The sequence below is a fragment of the Bos indicus genome, chromosome 6 (assembly GCF_029378745.1).
Source record: "Bos indicus isolate NIAB-ARS_2022 breed Sahiwal x Tharparkar chromosome 6, NIAB-ARS_B.indTharparkar_mat_pri_1.0, whole genome shotgun sequence".
NCBI classification, from domain to species: Eukaryota; Metazoa; Chordata; class Mammalia; order Artiodactyla; family Bovidae; genus Bos; species Bos indicus.
The window spans coordinates 69254198-69268874 of record NC_091765.1 but is presented as its reverse complement, the minus strand read 5'-3'; the positions used below and the strand labels follow the sequence as shown (position 1 = coordinate 69268874).

General features: G+C 46.6%; 1 protein-coding gene across 1 annotated transcript in view; it reads left to right on the top strand.

Annotated features, from left to right (window-relative positions):
* The window catches only part of SCFD2 (sec1 family domain containing 2), a 396972-nt gene that overhangs the window by 368425 nt on the left and 13870 nt on the right, over window positions 1-14677 (top strand). The gene's annotated exons all lie outside the window — the stretch shown is intronic.

Here is a 14677-nt window from a genome sequence, read left to right as displayed (position 1 = left end):
GAATTAATCTTCATAGACGATCTGCCCTTTCAGAGTTCAATAAATGCATATGCCAGGAAAACTGGTCCGCTCCAAAAGCCAGAGGGCGGAAGCCAGTCAGACTCTAAACCAAGCAGTGAGCAGCTGGAATGGATGCTAGGTCTCCTCCCCAGTACTCCCAGTCATCATCAGCTTCTGATGCAACATGTGGCTGGGGCATTTTCCCTCTATCTGTTTTTTGTTTTTTGTTTTTTTTTTTTAAATAATACAGCACAGATCAGCTTCTCAAAAGTGTTCAAGGGCTCCTGTGTAGATGTGAGCCAGGGTTGTCTAGCAGCTCTTCATACTGGCTGGTTTTTACAGATGCTTCCCAGCTAGACGTGCTCTCTGAATTTCTCTGCCTGAGCACTCTATTGCTTCATTCATAAGCTTGGACTTAACCTTGAAGAGAAACTGAAATAAGAAGTGTGGACTTCCCTGCCCTGGTCGGTCAGATCTGAGGACAGCCCACCATGACCTTCTGCAGTCGGCCTGCTGCACCCATAGTCTGGCCAAGGGCCCAAGTGGAGGCTCGAACCCGCCCGCGCTCTGCTCACTGCGGGAGTTTGTGATTTGCAAAGAGGCACGGTGTCAGTGAGAGGAGGCCCTAACTTGCCCGAACATAACTTGCCAGTGTTGTTCCACAAAAGAACAGTTTCCTGGAAAAGGGTTCTGTGACAAAATATGTTCGGAAAACCCTCGGTTAAACAGAAAATTAAACCAAAAGTCTTTGCTGTCATATGTCACAGTGCCTTTAATACACCAACGGACTTAGCAACTCTCCGACGGCCGACAGAGACCGTCTGTTGTAGGAGGACTGTCCACTTGCATTTTCCATCGCTGTTTCATGAACCGTGAGACATCACATCTTTAAATTACCCTTTTAAACTCTACAGTGTGTTTTTTGTAGCTCTCCTTGCAGTGGGAAGCTTCACTGTCCTAAGACGGGCTTTGCCTGGGGGGATGTTTAGAACTGTCCTGGGCCATCATTGGGCTGCCATGTTTCTCTCCATTCAAATCCCTGGAGTTAGGGCTCATGCAGAGATGCTCCTGCCCCCAGAGATGGATCCCAAAGGGAGGTTTCCATTTAATGGATTTAGGAAAAAGAATCATGCATTCTCCCAGCAGCTGCCAAGACCCACTCTTCAGCCCCCAGCTGCTGGGCCTCTGCACTCACTTACCAGGGGTGTCTCATTTGTCTGCAGGTGGTGGGAGAGTCTTGGTGAGCTAGGCAAAACCCTCCCCACCCCAGCACCCCAAGGGAGAATCATTTTATTTTGTTTGTACCTGGGCCTCTATGGCTGGCTCTTCTCATCATTCCAGAGAACTTGGCAAGGAAAATTCCTGGCAGCCCATGTGTCAGGGTTTGAACAAACCTGCAGTAAATGAAAAGAGGAACACTAGGGCTTTGAGGAACCACCTTTGCTTTCCTGTAGAGCTCTGTCTTTGACATGGGGGTGCGCCATCGGGAGAGGGTGTCTTCTACTTTGGTTTAAGGCCGATGGAAAGAAGAGGATGTGGAGGGAGGAGGCAGAGGCTCTCATGGCCATGGCCATTCACCAGTCTCCCTGGTCCTGTTCTCTGAGGCTTCTCACTACCAAAGTCAGGCAGCTAAGCTGTGGTCACCTGTACCCGGGGATCAGCCACTCTCACATTCAAACCTCACGATGACCCTTCAATTATCCCTGCTTTACCCATGGGGAAACTGAAGCCCAGAAGGGGTAGGCAGCAGATATGAACTTTCAGAAGGCTGAACAGCACACAGGAAGTGGGATGCCAGGATTCATCCCCAGATCCATCTTATTCCAAAGTCCACGCTCTTACGCACAACATTTCTTGGCACCAGGATGTTACCAAGTATTCTCTTGCAAGTTCAGTATTCATGTATCATAAATTCTTTTCTTCCTGATGATTCATTAGCACAGATGCTTTCCCTCTCCAGTATCTATGCAGTGCCTCAATCAGCTCCCGGGCCGGAGTGATCCGGAGTGCCAGATGAGGGCACTCTCCCAGGGTCATCTGCTGGTACTGCTTCTCTGGGACTCAGTCCAGGGACTCATGGGCCGTACAGCCCCAGGAGGAGAAATGTGCGCAGTGGTGTTGGGTTGCCTCCACACGCTGCAGCTTCATTCTGTATCAGCGGCCAACAGCCATTGCTTTCCTGCCACTCTCTGCCCTACTCTTTGCTTCTGGGACCTGTTTCCCCCTCTTCTCACTCAGAACCAACTGAAGCTGAGCCTGAAAGGAGCAAACAGACAGAACCTGATGAAATAAAGGTGTCCATGTGGCCTCCTTCTCGGCTTGGTGTGCTGCTCATCCAAACGGGAGAGCCGTGGTGCTGGAAAGGGAGCTGAGCTGCTCGCCTGTCTCTGGACTCACATGGTTTCACAGATGACATTAGCTTAGAGTCATCAGAGGGAGGACCTGTAGCCTAGGCAGGAGGTGAGAAGCCGGGGAGAGATGTGCTAGTAAGTAGACCAGTAGATGTTCCCACACGGTGTGCTGTGGGCCCCACAGCAGTGATAGGAAGACCATAGGAGAGGGGTTTCCAGGCCCCAGGGTATCGTCAGGGCTCCATACCTTCTGCACACACCTCTGCGGCTGCACATAGTCCTTGCTTTATCATTCTACATCTTTATCATTACACATTGAAGTGAAGTGAAGATCGCTCAGTCATGTCCAACTCTTTGTGGACTATAAATTGAGGATGATAATAGTAGCCACTTTATAGGGCTGTTGTGAGAATAAAGTGAGTTCGTACATACAGGGTATTTACAACGGTGCCCGTCCTACAGTAAGTGCTAAGTACGTATTTGCTATTTTTATTTTTACAAGTTCATGGTCCTGGTCAGAGTGTGGTTCCCAAGAGCCACCTTGAGAATCTTTGTATCCCTGTGCGGAGCCAACCAGAGAAGGCAGTGGCACCCCACTCCAGTACTCTTGCCTGGAAAATCCCATGGACGGAGGAGCCTGGTAGGCTGCAGTCCATGGGGTCGCTAGGAGTCGGACACGACTGAGCGACTTCCCTTTCACTTTTCACTTTCCTGCATTGGAGAAGGAAGTGGCAACCCACTCCAGTGTTCTTGCCTGGAGAATCCCAGGGACAGAGGAGCCTGGTGGGCTTCCGTCTATGGGGTCGCACAGAGTCGGACACGACTGAAGCGATTTAGCAGCAGCAGCAGCGGAGCCAACATGCGGGCATTTGATGCATACAGATCGACTGCTGAGTGAACACGTGAATCACATAGGAGAGAATAGACACCTCCCCACAAAGCCACGAGCATGTCCTCTCTCACTCCTGACTTGTTCTTTCTAAGAGACATGGAGTCTCAGTGCCTGTGGGAAGCTGTGTTTGTACAACTGCGCTGTGGTTTTCCAGACCCTTTTGTTCTCCCCCGTGAGTCCAACCTTGGTGTCCTCAGTCTCAGGGGACACAGACCGTCCCGCCTGGGGCAAGCTGTTGAGCCTGTGAGATTCCATACATGTGCTGTGATGAGATGGTTCAAAGGAGGCCAGCTGGGCTAGACCCTGACCACCTAAATGGAGGCAGAAGCCCACAACAACTCGGGCCCCTAACTCCACCAGGAGCCCTACAGAAGCTCTGTCTCCACATCCTGGGAGAGGGCATATGCTCCACCCCACAAGTGCCCCTCAGACAGCCTCTGTGCTGTAGGGAAATGAGACTTCCATCCCAGATGCTCCAAAGTGGCTCACAGCATTCAGTCTCACTGATGTACGTCTGCAGATGGTGAAAGTTAGGGGATACCCCCATGTGTCCAGGATTCTCTGCATCAAACTAATCCTCTGTGAGAGGGAAGTCAAGGCGGCTGGGTTCTGCCCTTAGTACAGTCAGAACCTCATGTACTGATATCAGACTGCAACTTGTTAAAGTCACTTTCCTTCCATTGCTTTAGCACGCTTTCCTGCATAAATCAGACTCTCCAGACAAGTCTCTCATCTCCACTTGTCCCAGATATCAATCGGTGCATCAGAAGCCATGTTGAAACACTGGCTTTAAATATCATTGATCATTTATTTTGTTCATGAATGTGCTGTCTGAGCAGAGCTCAGCAGAGAAGAATTCGCCTCCAAGGTTATGCTGACCATCAACTGGTAGCTCAGCCCGGCCTGTGAGCTGAAGGCCTCAGTTCCTCTCCACACAGGCTTCTCCACGTGGCCTGAGCTTCCTCACAGCAAGGCAGCCGCATCCCAAGGACAAGCATCCTGAGAGAGCACCAGGTGGGAACCTCAGAAGCTGCAGAGCATCACTCCCACAGTGCTCTGTTGGTTGAGGCAGTCACAAATGCCTTCCTGGGTTCAAGGGGAGGGACCTGCTCTCTTCCTGTTAAAAAGGGAACCAGAGCATGAGGAGCAGAAAATATCATCGAGGCCACTTTGGAAAAATACCATCTGCCCTCCACCTAAGTGTAGGATTGGCTGTCCAGCCCAGCAAGAATGGTGTTTGAATTCTATAAGTTTCCCTTCAATCTAGAAGACAGAAAATTCACTCACTCATGCTTCTGATCTGGTTTCAAAATAAGTGAGCCTGGAAAGACTCTGATAGCAAAAGGCATGCTTGCTGTTTGCCTAAATCATTTTAAATAATATAATCTTTTTAAAAAATTAACAAAAAATTAAAAAAGCCTTCCTGAAGGATAAGACGCTGAGCTGTAGAACTTTGCTCTCTCAAATTCTCACCATCAGGCCTGTCAAGGAAAGAGACAGGCCAGGGAGCAGAGCTGGGCACCCTCGAGGTCATTCTGCCTGTGGTTCTAAGAAAGTGTTTGGAGTCAACTCAGCATACTCCTCCACTGGAGGCTAGACTTGTGGTTAGCCGCACAGAACTGTCGGCTTCAAAGGGCAGTGTCCTGGATGGAGGGGAGTATCAAAGTCCAAAGAAACCGCTTTGGCAGAACCTAACTTTTTTTAAACAGTCAAGTAAGTCTTCTCTCCCAATGCCTGTGCGTGAAGCACCTTGATCTCTATAGAAAAAAACTTGATAGTGATCTAATAAATAAGTTGAACCATACCTTCCCACTCTCACAACAGCGTTAATTTAATTTAAAATGAGCATGTCTAATAGGCAGCACTTTGAAAATGCGTTTCTGGAATTTGTGGTTTGGATTTCAGTCTCCTGAAAATAATAAATTTTATATCTGCTCCATGTGTTTGGACTCCAACTTGTTTTGACTAAAGGACATGATTTGTCAAGATGTTTTCCCTGCTGGAATTGGCATGAGGAGGGCGGGTTGTATCTGATGAAATTGCACGAGGCCCTTTCACCTCCTTTTACGAGCGTTGTTAAACTGCGTGTTGTTGTCGTTCCCTTTCTTATGGCCGTGCCTAACTGGAAAAAAAAGATTTATGAAAAACACTCACAGAAGACTCAGTGCTTGCCTCTGGGCCCTCAGTAGAAGTTCCTGTGCGTGTTCCATGGCCTGGGCCCGCAGGGTAGAGGGGGCAGCTGCTCAGGCCCACCCGGAAATGCTGGAGCTGAGATACGTTGTTGGCAATTAACCAAGTGGCACTAACTTCATCAAGGAAAGCCCTCATCAGGAGGACCGAGTGTCTCCAAGAACTCAAGGGCAGCCATGCAGTGAGCCTCAGGAAAGATTGGGCCCATGAACTGGAAAGCCATCAGGAAACCAGACAGTTCTTGAAGACAGGCTGTGGGCTGCAGAAGATGCCAAGAGCCGTCCCAGCTCAGGGTCCACGCTCAGTGAACAAGAGTCAAGTGAGCGGCTGGGAGCTGTGCCACAGGTGCTGCTGCTCCGTAGGAGCTGTGACTGGGCCCCGTCTGTCTTGGTCAAGTCTCCATTCCCAGGGGAGGGTCTCACATGGGGCCTGGGCCAGGGGCCCATTCCTGTACCATTCAGTCGAGGTCGGAGGAGGGCAGGACCACACTGTAACTACACAGCTGCCAGGAGCCCACCCCGTGGCCATGCAGATGGCGGGGACTGTTCATGTGTGAGCTGGACAGACATCTACAGAAGCAACTACAGTGGGGTGAAGGAGGCTGTAAGGATAAAGGGCAAAAATGATGAGCTTCAGGTGCAATTTGATGTCAGATCCCTGGACTGAGGATGGTCATCAAGTCCAGCTCCTCATCATTTACATAAGAAAAACACAACTCAGAGATGAACTGTTGGCTTAGGCCCATTATACTTAATAGTATTTCTGATGAGAGGAAAACATCTCAGCATTTGGTGTCTGTTGATTAAATCAGCACAAGTCTTGGAATTTGTTTGCAATACTATTTATAACTATTGTTTATATTTTCTCCTTCTCAATTATGCTCCGTACTATGGTTTGATTTTTGTGTAACATTTGCTAAATAAGATCCATAAGTTCTAGTGAGTTAGATCTTGGAAGGAATCATTAAACACAAACTTGGTTTTGGCCGGCTACAAACTTTGCCTGCCTGTGAACAATTACTGAGAGCCTCTTGCATGCTAGTCACTGCTGTGGGTAAGGAAGATGCAGACAGGCTAGCTGTCCTTCCTGTCACAGCACATCTCACATCGGAGAGCTTACAGTTGGTTAGGGAGAAGGACAGGAACCTTGAGAGTGGGGGGTACAAGAGAGAAGTGGTGTCTGGGCGGGCTGTGAGAGTACGGGGAAGGGGGAGCTTAATCAGGGAGTCAAAGGAGTTGAATGTGTCTGACCAGTAGGAGTGAGATACAAAGTGAAGGAAGTTCTGGGCTAAGTCGAAGGGATTCCAGGTAGCTCCAAATGGCGGGAGCTCAGAGCAGCCTGTGAGGAGTGGAAGAAGATAAGACAGAGAGAGAAGCAGAAGGCAGGTCACGAAGGGCTGGAGGCTTGACATTTGACCAGAAATGATGAGGTTTTATACCATGTTTTTTAGGAATATAGAACCAGTGTATTGGAGAAGGAAATGGCAACCTGCTCCAGTATTCTTGCCTGGGAAATCCCACGGACAGAGGAGCCTGGCAGGCTATAGTCTATGGGGTCACGAGAATTGGACATGACTTAGCAACTAAATCACCAAAACAACCAGTGTGTATTTTATAAAGATCACCTGGCAGCAGTGAGCGAGCAGGGAAGGAGGCCAGACTGGCACCAGATTAGGGAGAGAAGGTAAGAAGAGTCGGGGTCAGGTAGGGGCTGAGGGAATGAAGGCAAGGATGCAGCCCTGGTGGGTCCCACTGGACTGGGCGTTGATGGGATGTGGAAGTAAATGAGGGCATTATCCAGGGCCCCTCGTCCAGTCGGGGATGATTCGATGGCAGGTGTTTACATTCTCTCTGACTCAGAAGCAGAAATGGAGAAGAAAATAACTTGTGTTTTAGAGTTTAGGTGCCTGTGATACAGCTTTGCAGCTCAGCAGAGCCTGGGCCTGCAGTAGCGACCTGGGGACACAGGCCCTCTGAGGCCTGGACCGTGGGCAGGACAGGGCCACCCAAGGAGGGTGTTTGGGAGAAGAGGCCCCAGCAGTCAGGAACACAGTGTGTGATGGGACAGGTCAAGCAAGAGGAGAGCCCAGGAGGCAGGAAAGACACCGAGAGGGCTTGGAAAACAGAGAAGGGTTGGGGTGGGGGTGGGAGTCTCCAGAATGGGGACGCCGTCCACGGCAGCAAATGCAGCAGGGAGGTCGAGCTAATGACAGAGTGCCCCTGGCAGCATGGCAGCCTTTGCACTGAGATGAAATAAGTCCCACGAGGAAACTGGTCATTGGCTGACATTGCCGAAGAACTAAAAGTACAGAGTTTTAAGAGATGAGAGCTAGTAAAAATGCTTTCAGTTGGAAGAATCTGTTTATAAATTAGGGCGTGTGGAATGTATCCCACTCTTCTCTGAGGCAGACCTGGATTTCTGTCTCAGCCCTATAGCTTACGAATTGGAAAACATGGGACAAGTCACTTCACCTCTGTAAGCCTCACTGTCTCTGTCTGTAAAATGGAGCTTCTACCTACTTCACAGATTCTAAGATTGTGCAAAGTAATCCTTGCCCTGTGCGTGCGTGCCAAGTCACTTCAGTTGTGTCCGACTCCATGCAGCCCTATGGATTATAGCCCACTAGGCTCCTCTGGCCATGGGTTTCTCCAGGCAAGAATGCTGGAATGGGTTGCCTATTTCCTTCTCCAGGGGAATCTTCCCTACTCAGGGATCAAACCCATGTCTCTTACTTCTCCTATGTTGGCAGGCGGGTTCTTTACCACTAGTACCACGTGGGAACCCCAACCCTGCTTTATTTCCTCCATAGCACTTACTGCTTTCCTCACTTATCAATTTACTTCTGTATTTTGTCATTTTCCCCAACAAAAATATAAATTCTTTGATGGCAGAGATTCTTCTTGGTTCATTCACCGCTGAGTTACCAGTGCCTACAGCAGTGCCTGGCCCATAGAACTTGCTCAATAGGTATTTGTGGAATGGATGAATAAATGAATAAAAAGCGGAGCTGAACGTGAAGTGTTCGGTGGCGGCAGCAGTGCCGTTACTGACTTTTGGGGACAAGAGCCATTACGAGGCCACCTTCAAAGTCAGCACAGCTGCTCTCTAACCCTTTGGGCCAATGCTCCCATTATGCTGTCTCCCTCCTACGAGGCCCGCCCACTGTTGGAGAATGGAGGACCTGACCGTTGCGTGTGCTGGGGACAAATGAGTCAGTCATGAAGAGAAACAGAGTGGAGAGGAATCAGCAGCTGGGTTCCCGGAATGCCCAGAGAACTCCAGGGAACCAGGAGCAGAGGAAACACTTCCCATAGAAACCAGTCAGGACATCAAAGAGTGCTCTTGGGGCCACAGCTGCAGAGAAGGTGTCGGCATCCTTGGCTTCAAAGGCTGGGTAAATGGTGGGGAGAAATTGTCTTCTCTGATCAGAACTGATGTCTTAAAATCACAGCCAATGAAGGTTTGGAAATGTCTTAAAGTCACAGCCAGTGAAGGTTTAGAAAATGAAAGAAAGGGCAGTGAGCCCGACTTGCTTTATTAATCTGTGTGTTTATGATGGCAGTAATGACGTTTACATCTTGGAACTTCAAAGTGCCCTACACCGTGAACTCACATACAAATGAGACTCAGCCGAGTGTGGCTGATTATAAGGAATGTGTTATTCTGATGGAAAAGACTGGAAAGACTCCACTTCCCAATAGTCTGCCAACTTGATGTGTTCTATAAAGGAAGCTGTATCAAAACATAAATCTAAACAGAAACCAAAATAGCAAACAGCAACATGCATTAATGGCACCCATTAATTTGTACCAAAATCAACATTCTCTCAACTCCTTGGCCCAGGGGTATTGATCCCTGTTGCTGTTTCTTTTTTCCTTTTCATCTTTCAATGCATCCTTCCAAGATTCTTGCAATGTACTTCAGAGTCCGGACTCTCTTATGGAAAGCATATGTCTTTGAGAACATGCTGTACCAATGTGAAGTTCTGAAGCCAGTTGTATTTCTGTCCCAGGAATAAGTGAGAAACAATTGTTTGTGGGTTGGAAGGAACTTCAGGTTGTTACTCAGCCAGGAAAACCATGCATAGAATGGAGTGTCTAAAAGATCTCTCTCTTAGAGAGAGAGCTAAGGAAAGAAAGACCTCTCCAGTTAACCTGTGGACCTCATCCATTCATTCATTCTTTTTATTCACGCAACACTTGTTGAAAGTTTACCATGAGCTAGCTCTATGCTCAGAGCCCAAATTACCAAGATAAATACAATCAGTCCCTACCCTCTAGTAGCTTACAGTCTAGAAGAGGAGATAGGCAGGCCTATCGAGGTTGCAGCCCGTGTGACAAGGCCAGGGCAGAGGTGTCTATCAGATTCGGGTCATGGGGCAGGAGTTGAGAGGTGGTTAGAGAGAGATTTTTAGAGGCGAGGATGGCTTTTAAAGACAGAAGGAAGGAGATAAAGAAGAGCAGACAAATATGCAACAAGCAGCAAAGGTTTACTGTATAGCACAGGGAACTATAGTCAATATCTTATAATAACCTATAATGGAAAATACTTTCAAAAATAATGTATGTGTATTTATATAACTGAATCACCTTGCTATGTACCTGAAATGTAAGTCAACTGTACTTCAATAAAACATATATTAAGATAAAAAGGAGAGCCAAGGGCACTTTACACAGAGGAAACTGTCCATGCCACATAACATAAGACAATGCAGATGGTGCTCAAAGTGTTTAATAACTGGAATGTGATGGGCACAGACAGAGGCCACTGGTGTGGCTAGGCCAACCCACCAGTGTGGTCCCAACCAATTCCTGTGGGCCCCAGATCTTTCCCACTAATACAGAAAAACCCTCAGGGTATATCATTGAGCAAGAAAAGCAAAGCCCAGTATTGAGCAGCTAGAAGTCAAGATAGCAGTTGCCCCTTGGCGAGGTAGTGACGTGAAGGGGGCATGAAGGGATCCAGAGTGCCAGCTTTCTGTTTCTGATCTAAGTACTGGTCACAGGGGTTTGGTTTATGAAAATAAATTGAACACTTGTGATAAATGCTCTTTTCAGAGCAAGTGTTCAGTAAGATGTTGCATGTTTAGCAAAATGTTTTTTTTTAAATACCATGCATTCATGGATGGTTCAGGTCTTTGACTGACTCCAGCAAACAGTGTAAATGGAGGAGATGAAAATGGAGACAAAAAGCAAAGCCATGTGAGAAAAACCTTATATACTGAATTGAGGAGTCTGAACTTTATCCTTCCTGGCTCTGAGCATGTGAGGAGGTGACCGGTGTTTAAGAGTGTAACCTCTGCGGTTTGGCCCCTGCCTCCACAATTTAGTCACTATGTGTAAACTTCAGTCTCTTCATCTGCATCATATACCAATGATTGTATTTGCCTCCTAAGGATTTTTGAGAATGAGATAAGATAATGCACAAAGATTCAATAATAAATATTTACACTTTAGAAAGTTCACTTAAGCAGGAATGAGAAGAATGGATGGGGGTGGCCAGATGAGGGACAGGAAGACAAGTTAGAAGAATCTAGCAATAATCTAGTAAAGAAGAAATGAGGGACTTCCCTGGTGGCCCAGTGACTAAGACTCTGAACTCCCATTGCAGGGGGCCAGGGTTCAATCCCTGGTCAGGGAGCTAGATCCCACATGCCACAACAAAGAGTTTGCATGCTGCAGCTAAGACCTATCACAGCCAAAAGAAATAATAAATATAAAGATTAAAAAGAAGAAGAAATGAAAGCCAACCAGAACAGGGAGAGTGGGAATCAAAGAGAGATCAGTAAATTGGAGGGGGCAGAATTAATAGACTTACCTAGGAGATCAAAAAGATAGCAAGTCCAAGATGACTTCTAGGTATCTGGCCCAGGTGACTGTGAAGGTGATGATGCTTATCAAAAGTTCAGAGAAGGAATAGACTTGGCAGGAGGTGGGGAGTGGTTAAAATCATGCACCAAATTTGAAATCTGTTGAGTTTAGGAATGCCAGGAGGCATCCAGGTGGAGATGGCCACTGGAACTAAATAGAGATGCTGAAGACATAGATTTGGGAAGAATTGAAAGATTATTGGAGGCATATAAGTAGATGAGGTCCTCAAGTGAGAGTATCACAGTTCAGTTCAGTTCAGTCACTCAGTCATGTCCGACTTTTTGTGACCCCGTGGACTACAGCACGCCAGGCCTCCCTGTCCATCACCAACTCCCAGAGTTTACTCAAACTCATCTCCATTGAGTCGGTGATGCCATCCAACCATCTCATCCTCTGTCATCCCCTTCTCTTCCTGCCTTCAGTCTTTCCCAGCATCAGGGTTTTTTCCAATGAGTCAGTTTTTCACATCAGGTGGTGAAAGTATTGGAGCTTCAGCTTCAGCATCCTTCCAATGAATAGTTAGGACTGATTTCCTTTAGGATGGACTGGTTGGATCTCCTTGCAGTCCAGGGGACTCTCAAGAGTCTTCTCCAACACCACAGTTCAAAAGCATCCATTCTTTAGTGCTCAGCTTTCTCACATCCATACATGACTACTGGAAAAACCATAGCTTTGACTACATTGACCTTTGTTGACAAAGTAATGTCTCTGCTTTTTAATATGCTGTCTAGGTTGGTCATAACTTTTCTTCCAAGGAGTAAGCGTCTTTTACTTTCATGGCTGCAGTCACCATCTGCAGTGATTTTGGAACCCAGAAAAATAAAGTCTGACACTGTTTCCACTGTTTCCCCATCTATTTCCCATGAAGTGATGGGACCAGATGCCATGATCTTCGTTTTCTGAATGTTGTGTTTTAAGCCAACTTTTTCACTCTCCTCTTTCACTTTCATCAAGAGGCTTTTTAGTTCCTCTTCACTTTCTGCCATAAGGGTGGTGTCATCTGCATATCTGAGATTATTGATATTTCTCCTGGCAATCTTGATTCCAGCTTGTGCTTCATCCAGCCCAGGGTTTCTCCTGATGTACTCTGCATATAAGTTAAATAAGCAGGGTGACAATATACAGCCTTGACATATTCCTTTCCCAATTTGGAACCAATCTGTTGTTCCATGTCCAGTTCTAACTGTTGCTGTCCTGACCTGCATACAGATTTCTCAAGAGGCAAGTCAAGTGATCTGGTATTCCCATCTCTTGAAGAATTTTCTACAGTTTGTTGTGATCCACCCAGTCAAAGGCTTTAGCATATTAATAAAGCAGAAATAGATGTTTTTGTGGAACTCTGTTGCCTTTTTGATGATCCAACGGATGTTGGCAATTTGATCTCTGGTTCTTTTGCCTTTTCTAAATCCAGCTTGAATATCTGGAAGTTCACAGTTCACGTATTGCTGAAGCCTGGCTTGGAGAATTTTGAGCATTACTTTACTAGCGTGTGAGATGAGTGCAATTGTGCAGTAGTTTGAGCATTCTTTGGCATTGCCTTTTTTGGGATTGGAATAAAAACTGACCTTTTCCAGTCCTGTGGCCACTGCTGAGTTTTCCAAATTTGCTGGTCTATTGAATGCAGCACTTTCATAACATCATCTTTCAGGATTTGAAATAGCTCAACTGGAATTCCATCACCTCCACTAGCTTTGTTCGTAGTGATGCTTCCTAAGGCCCATTTGACTTCACATTCCAGGATGTCTGGCTCTAGGTGAGTGATCACACCATCGTGATTATCTGGGTCATGAAGATCTTTTCTGTATAGTTCTCCTGTGTATTCTTGCCATCTCTTCTTAATTTCTTCTGCTTCTGTTAGGACCATACTATTTCTGTCCTTTATTGTGCCCGTCTTTGCATGAAATTGTCCCTTGGTATCTCTAATTTTCTTGAAGAGATCTCTAGTCTTTCCCATTCTATTATTTCCCTCTATTTCTTTGCACTGATCACTGAGGAAGGCTTTCCTTGCTATTCTTTGGAACTCTGCATTCAGATGCTTATATCTTTCCTTTTCTCCTCTGCTTTTCATGTCTCTTCTTTTCACAGCTATTTGTAAGGCCTCCTCAGACGGTCATTTTGGTTCTTTGCATTTCTTTTTCTTAGGGATGGTCTTGATCCCTGTCTCCTCTACAATGTCACAAACCTCCATCCATAGTTCTTCAGGCACTCTGTCTATCAGATCTAGTCCCTTAAATCTATCTCTCACTTCCACTGTATAATCATATGGGATTTGATTTAGGTCATACCTGAATGGTCTAGTGGTTTTCCCTACTTTCTTCAATTTAAGTCTGAATTTGGCAATAAGGAGTTCATGATCTGAGCCACAGTCAGCTCCTGGTGTGTTTTTGCTGACTGTATAGAGCTTCTCCATCTTTGGCTGCAAAGAATATAATCAATCTGATTTCAGTGTTGTCTACCTGGTGATGTTCATGTATAGAGTCTTCTCTTGTGTTGTTGGAAAAGGGTATTTGCTATGACCAGTGCATTCTCTTGGCAAAACTCTATTAGCCTTTGCCCTGCTTCATTCTGTACTCCAAGGCCAAATTTGCCTGTTACTCCAGGTGTTTCTTGACTTCCTACTTTTGCATTCCAGTCCCCTATGATGAAAAGAGTATCTTTTTAGGGTGTTAGTCCTAGAAGGTCTTATAGGTTTTCATAGAACTGTTCAACTTCAGCTTCTTCAGCATTACTGGTCAGGGCATAGCCTTGGATTACTGTGATGGTGAATGGTTTGCCTTGGAAATGAACAGAGAACATTCTGTTGTTTTTGAGATTGCATCCAAGTACTACATTTCAGACTCTTGCGTTGACTATGATGGCTACTCTATTTCTTCTAAGGGATTCTTGCCCACAGTAGTAGGTATAATAGTCATCTGAGTTAAATTCACCCATTCCAGTCCCATTTTAGGTCACTGATTCCTAGCACAGGGTCAAAGATAAAGCCCAACGAGTATCGACAATTGAGCAGACCAAGAAAAGGAACCTATGAAGAAATGTGAGAAGAAGCCATGGGAAAGGTAGAAGGAAGACCCCAGAGAGAGTGCTATTGTGGTAGCCAAGAAGGATGTCATCAGCTGGGACACATGCCACAGAAATGTCCAGATAATGAAGACAAATGTCTGTCGACCCCTATCTGTGACAGCCGTTGGTGACTATAGTGAGAGCTATTACAGGGGACAGCAGGACAGAAGCAGCACAGCTGTGCATGTGTGGTACCTGGGCTGGAGGACAGCCGTCAACAAATGCAGTCAAGGGAAGGAACCTCAGGGCAGAAAGCTGGGGGGTGGGGCGGGGAGTCTAGAGCCTGTTTCTGAAGATCCAAGAGTTCTGTAACT